Source organism: Protopterus annectens, chromosome 3.part0 (assembly GCF_019279795.1).
Source record: "Protopterus annectens isolate FY-2018-M chromosome 3.part0, PAN1.0, whole genome shotgun sequence".
Lineage (NCBI taxonomy): Eukaryota > Metazoa > Chordata > Ceratodontiformes > Protopteridae > Protopterus > Protopterus annectens.
This window is the reverse complement of record NC_056731.1, coordinates 650,462,083-650,469,017: the sequence shown is the minus strand read 5'-3', so window position 1 is coordinate 650,469,017 and position 6,935 is coordinate 650,462,083. Positions and strand designations below refer to the sequence as shown.

The 6,935-nt window shown below is 40.5% G+C and overlaps 1 pseudogene; it reads right to left on the bottom strand.

The window, feature by feature from the left end:
- Positions 1-362: 362 nt before the first annotated feature.
- On the bottom strand, positions 363-1,838 carry LOC122797274 (annotated as a pseudogene).
- Positions 1,839-6,935: the final 5,097 nt, after the last annotated feature.

The following is a 6,935-nucleotide window of genomic DNA, read 5'->3' as shown; positions in this document are numbered from 1 at the left end:
ACAAGTTCTGAAAGCATTTGTTGCCCACATTTCCACTAAGCTGACTATTCTCACACCTTAAACAGTGGAAACATACAACTTTCACATTTCCTTGTGAGACTGGCAGGATGACTGCACAAGGCCAAACAATGAGTGAAAACCTTCACCCCACCATCTACAGGCTTAGTATTTTATAATTAATAAGAACAAAACAAAAAGCAATAAAATACCCTCAATTTTGCACAACAGATGCCACCCACTTTTCATTCAGAAAAAGAGTGATATTATGGCAGCAAACATTGATATAACAATGAAGATTTGTAAACCTTTAATTCAGTGCCTTACTGTTCCCAAAGGGCAAGTTGCTACAGTCTCACAAACATTCAGTAGTGCTTTTCTTGTAAATAGTTCTTCATTTTGTTTTGCAAAGACAGTTTCTGAATCAGGTCTATTCTAGTATACTGGTGAATTGCAAACCTGCATAAGTACTATTCCTTATAGAGTGCAAAATAAGATCTACTATAGATGTATGTCCCCCTACACCTGGTTGTTCATAAAAGCTAAACCTGCCATTCGAATTTTAGTGTGAAGTGTCTTGCCCTGGGATCAAAAGCTTAAGCTCATCAGATAATGATAATCTGAACTATCTCGAACAAGAAATGAGCCATCTAATACATTAGCAATTTTTTCCTCAGCCTCCCATCGGGTGATAGGTCCCCAGTACCATCCTTGCTTTGCAAGTTTTTTATCTCTTCTGTAAGACTTGTTATTACCATTGGCCCACTGCTCTGCACAAAATTGTAGACATGTCCTACACCAGGAGCAGATTTGGGATCAAAATTCAAATGGTGGTGCATACTTTTAGCAATGCGGGCATTAAGTCCAGTGAAGTTCCTTTGTATTTGGGTACTCTGCACTGAAGGTAGCAATGGTGAAAGTGGAGTGCCATCATTGTGATGTGACCTTGGAGTTTCTAACCTGACACCATTTGTTTCAAAAAGGCCACTGGTAGCCGACTCTATAAAGATATCTGGTGGACCCAAGAGATCTTGAGCCACCTGACTGTTATCTGTGTTAAGGTTGTTTGGTCCCATTTGACTTGGGAAAGAGGCAACCTCCATTAGTGAAGAGCCACCAAAACAGCAGGTAAGTGATCCCTTTACAGGATACATTCCATCATCTAAAGGCATAGTGTATTGAATGTAGTCCCGAGGCACAAGTCCAATAACTACATGCACATGTTCAGCGATATGAAAATGCACATCCCTATTTTGGGATTCTGTACTTTTTAATGTGTTTCTTTGTTCTTGGAACACATTATCAGTTTGTAAGTCATGAAACTCTTTCCACACACCACATAATGCTGGACTTGATATACAGGAGTGCACTAGAGCCTTTACCTTTACCTCCATTTTAATGCAAGTCTCCTAAGAATTGGCTGGACAGAGAGGCCATGGTGTAGGACTGTAGTGGTGAACCCAAACAGAAACAGACCCTTAAAGACCTTTGGGCTTTAACATCACTAAAATTAATAGGGGCAGATGAAGATGAAAAAGTATTATCCTCCACAATACTCATTGAATGGCTGTTTGCTTTATCCTTTTTCTTCTGTTTTGCTAAAAGTCTTCTCTTTAATTTCCCCATTAAGTCTTCACTTTTTGTTCTATTTTATGGCCCTTTTCATCTTCATTTAAATCACAGCTGGACAGATCTTTGCCATAACACCTGAACATAGAATTATCTTTCACAAACTCATTGTTCAAGTCTGGCTGCTGAACCACCATAAAGTCATTATCATCTTTACTTTTATTATTTAAATTGAATGACTTCCACAATGTCTTCAGAGTGAGTTTCTTCATTCTGGCAAAACAATTCAGTGCAAATGATTAACAACTCCAACAGCTCTGGAGAAACAAGGTCAGTCATTCACTTAGCCATATGGACAGCCATCACCTCTGTCAATGCTAATATCACTGGCCCTGACTTCAAAAAGCTCCAGGTTCTCTTTTCACATCCAGCAACCAAATCAGGTACAGGTATTTGAGACCAGCTTTTGCCATATCTTAATCTTTTAGTTCCTCTTGACCAATCAGAAAGTGTATGCACCACTGACACAATGCAGAAAAAGCTTAGCTACACAGAAACTCAAACTCAGCTCTTCACTACTTTCAACCAAATATAGACAATATGAAGGATATTGACATGTTTTATCCTGCTGATTCAGAACATCACACATAAAACAAAGGGATCAAAGTACTAGCCTGTAACCTGCTCAGTGTCTAGTCCTAACTCCATGTCCTTTCCCCTTTCTTAAACTTTCTTTCCTTTCTTTTATTTCTGTTTCTTTGTTGCATGTTACATTCTGGGAGGCGTAGGCATACACCAATGGTGTGGTGCACAATTTTAATTTGTAGTTGCTAGGACGTACACTTAAATATCATAGTTCAGATAAAATAGTTGTATAATTGTGATAGTGCATTATATGTCACATATGATGGTACTAATTTTATTACCCCAACCATTAGAACTTATTTTTATTTTCTATTATGTGTCATCAAAATGTCTCCATGTCATCCATCTGTAACAGATCACTAAATGCTTCACAGCACAGTGAGGTAGCCCAACACCAGTGGGTCAGCCTGCCCTTGCTCCACCAGCTCCAGCACTGATGCCCAGCACATCTGGGACCCAACATGGCAACACTGCCTCTGCTGACCCTGCACTACCTGCAACCTAAGGTAACACTGCCCCAGCAGCTGGTGTTGTGATACCCTCCAGAAGTAGTGGTAGGGTGTGGATTTCATCATCCACCAGGAGATGCCAGTGTTGGTGCATAGAGTTGTTCACTGGACCATTGGTGTATGCCTATGCTGGATGGAGAGGCTGTTCTCCCTCATGGTCTGTAGGAGGAGAAGACATCAAGCACTCCAGCACTCAGTGGAGTAAGGAGACAGTGATGACAGTCCTGTGGGAAAGACTAGATTCCCATTGTCTGCATGTTTGATGGGCATGAACTTGCATTGTCTTTTTCCTCACCCCAATCATGGTGTCCTCCAAACTTTTGTGTCCCTCATAAATTATGTGTCTTATCTTGTTTGTCTTGTTTGTTTGCATTTGCTTTGTTACCTACCCAACTTACCTGACCCACAAATACCATGTCCCTTACCCAACATTTCTCTCTTAATGAATTAAAAAAATGGGCACCTGTCCCACAAACAATATTGTCCTATACATAGCTCTCCATTTCACACATGTGTCTTCTTGACACACTTGATTTGGTCCAATTGGTTATGCAACATAATTACAGTATTGTCACCCCCATTGTGGAGTTGACAGTTCAAATTCAGCTAATATTCTGTACATATTTTCAGTTTACACTATTAAAGAAATGGATACCTGTGTTTTTTCCTACCTCCCTCCTGTACATTCTTGTATTTCTTTCCCTTTGTTCTTCTCCCTGCTTGCTCCCCATTTCACCACTTTCCTATCTTCTCCATTTTACACCTATAATCTGTAAAAAAAATAGAATCACACACAGCACACATAAGTACCAAAAAAGGCAATGGAGCCCTTCTTTTTTTGGCCTCTGTGTTTGTGTGGAGTTTTGCATCATGCACCAATGCCAAGTGACGATGAACCTCTCTTCAGTGGTGCAGTATATCTCCGTGTATGTTGCTTAAACACACCATGTTAAGGTCAGGTCAAGCATAGTAACACACGGTGAATGCAGTATAATGAATAATTTCATTCCATTATCACTATTTCTTTAAAAGTATTACATACAACTGAATTCAAACCCAGTATCATCTGGGCTCAAAAAGAAATGTGTCAGTGCAGTTACATATGCTGCCACAGAGTCAGCTAAGCAGCAGATGTATTTCATACACTCATAATTTTAGCAATGAGCCTCGTGTTTGTGCACTGCTTAACTATGCACAAACAGGGAAAGCAGTAGAAGTGCATATCCTGCATGTTCAAGCGCTTTGCCAGTCATCGCACAAACCTGCTGCTCACCGTTGCACTATACAAATAAATAATAACATGTACTAGTTTTGTTTACTATCCATTTAGTCTTCATGCCATGATCTATGCGTGGAAACATAAAAAATGAAGGCCCTATCTAAGAATATGTCACATATTTACAATGCAGTCATGTGTTACTTTCCCCATACACTGCAACCCTGATCTCTCAGTACTTGTTTACAAATATATCAACTACACTACATAAATTAATAACAAATATTGTGTGATATACTATGCACATATTTAGAATGACAATACACATTCAGATTGTCAAATGCTTGTAGTAATGTGGACACCTATTTCCACATAGTTTGTAAAGCTGTCTCTTAAAGTATACTTGCACATTGGAACACAACCATCACATACTACTCATCAATCTGGTAGCATGCAGAACTTGAACTATCTTGACAGTTGAACATGCCTACACATCCATGTCATGCAGGCCTCCTGACATCCAGTGCTGATATCATCCACCATAAGTTGTCATGCAGCCTTATAAAAATCAGACTTGAGCTGTGACACTTGAAAAAAGTACTATGTTCTCTAGTCGGTGTACTTAGGTATGAGTTCTGATCTCACTGCAGTCAACTGGGAGGTGTGTGTGTTTGTGTGTGTGTGTGTGTCTATCTAGTCAGAACAGCATAAGTGTGTATCTGACAGTTACCACTATAATTCCATGGTTTGACAGTATTTTGACACTTGCACAAGCTTGCACATCCATTTCTTATGGCCTCCCAACATCTTCTATCCAACATCCAGTGCTGATGTCATCCAATATAAGTTGGCCTGCGACCCTGTAAAAGTCAGACTTATGTTGTGGTGCTTGCACAAAATACTGAGTTCTCTAGTCAGTGTTCTTAGATAGGTAGGGGACTGGGGGTTCTGTTCTCATTGCATTCAACTGGGAGGAGTGTGTGTGTGTGTCTAGTCAAAGGAGCATAAGTGTGGATCTGAGAGTTACCACTCCAATTCCATGCATTGCCAATATTTTGACACTTGCACATGCTTACACATCCATTTCATACAGGCCTCACAACATTTTCTCTCCAACATCCAGTGCTGATGTCATCCACTATAAGTTGGCCTGCAGCCTTGTAAAAGTCAGACTTGTGCTGTGGCACTTGCATAAAGTACTGAGTTTTCTAGTCTTTGTACTTAGATAGGTAAGAGTTCTGTTCTCACTGTAGTCAACTGGAAGGTGTGTGTTTGTGCACTTGCTTGACATTAGAGAGACCATTTTACACCAGCATGTGGGACACTGGTGTTACCATTTTCTCCTCACCAGACACTGCTGATGTCATCACATATAAACTGTTGTCTGAAACTCTCCAAGCAGACTTCAGCTGTAGCATTTGCCTTAAATACAGGCTTTTCTTCTCAGTGTACTTATATATGTAGGGGTTCTGTTCCTCTTGCAGTCAACTGGGGTGTGTATGTGTTTGTGTACTTGCTTGACATTAGAGAGAGCATTTTACAACAGAATATGGGGCACTATTACCAATTTCTCCTCACCAGACTCTACTGATGTCATCAGCTATAGCTGATTTGCAGATGTGCCAGGCAAAAGTCACCTCATTCTATGTGATACAGATTACATTGACAGGGCTTTTAGTCTATCCACAGACATCACAGCATGGTTTGTAGTCCCTGTATTTTCTTGATAAGAAACCCCTGTGGTGTCTCCAGCTCCTGCAAGAGTCTGGTGAGGTACATGAAAAAGGGAGCATTAAACTCTATTAGGGTTCTGATGAGGTTGAGTACAGTACTGTTATATCATTCTCAGATCTGGATAAGATGGTGTGACTTATGAGGTGCATAATGTAGCCTTTCCATACCCCTGTAGATACTTGGTGGTCAAAGTTCAGATTGCTACCTATGTGTGTTTCCAGGTCTTGCACCACTGGGCTTCAGTATAGGGGAAGTGTTGTCAATGCTGTAATTAGCAGGGAATTCCATTTTACAGAAGGCCAAAATAATAACACATTTTTGCATTTATATGTACACCAGGTGGCTTTGACACCAATCATTTGTCTGTGTTAGCCCCTTCTGTAGTATGCTATCATTATTGGTGGACTCAGTGATGGTACCCGATATGAAGAATCAGCAAACATTGTAAGCCAATGGCTATATAATTTAGCCTGGACTGTGGAGAAATAGAATCCAAACAGTAAAGGGGAAAGTACAGGTCCTTGGGGTATGCCAGTGGTGACAGCTCTACTAGTAGAAGTTGATTCACCAGCTTTCACAGTATGTGTTCTTTTGATGAACTAATTGGTTAACCATCTAGTGATGTAGTTAATCCCCAGCTGGGAGAGTTTCTCAATGATACCTGAGTGGAGGATTCTGTCCAATCCTAGGCCAGATCAAGATAGGCAGTATGCACTGTCTTACCTTCATCCAGGCCTATCACATAGAGTCAGTGGGCTGTGACAACCTATAACATGACTTAGAACATACACCTACCTGACATGGTTGGAGACACATTTTAACACACCCTTCACATGAACTATGTTCCCGTAGAAGGGTGTACATTAACATGCATCCATCTGAGTTTGGGGGGGCAGCACATGATGTTTGCATGTATAGACACATCCTGACTCTCCTTATCTGTGAGATAGACCAACATGTTATTATGGACCTTTTCTAAATGGACACTAGTAATATCCTGGCTGTGTGCAACAGACATGTGTGAGTTGATAATGCTACATCCATGTCTATTACATCTGTTAGATGTCTTCAAAGAGGTCATTGAGGGCATGTAGGATGACAACACTGACATCCTGTGGAACTTGACCAGGCTAAGGTATTTGAGACAAATCCATACTGAGGTATTCACTCAGCACTGTCAGATGTGGCCATAAGCACCTATATCACCAAGTGGGTAGACCAGTGGATCCCACACATGACATCTAAATATGTTGAAATGTGTAAAG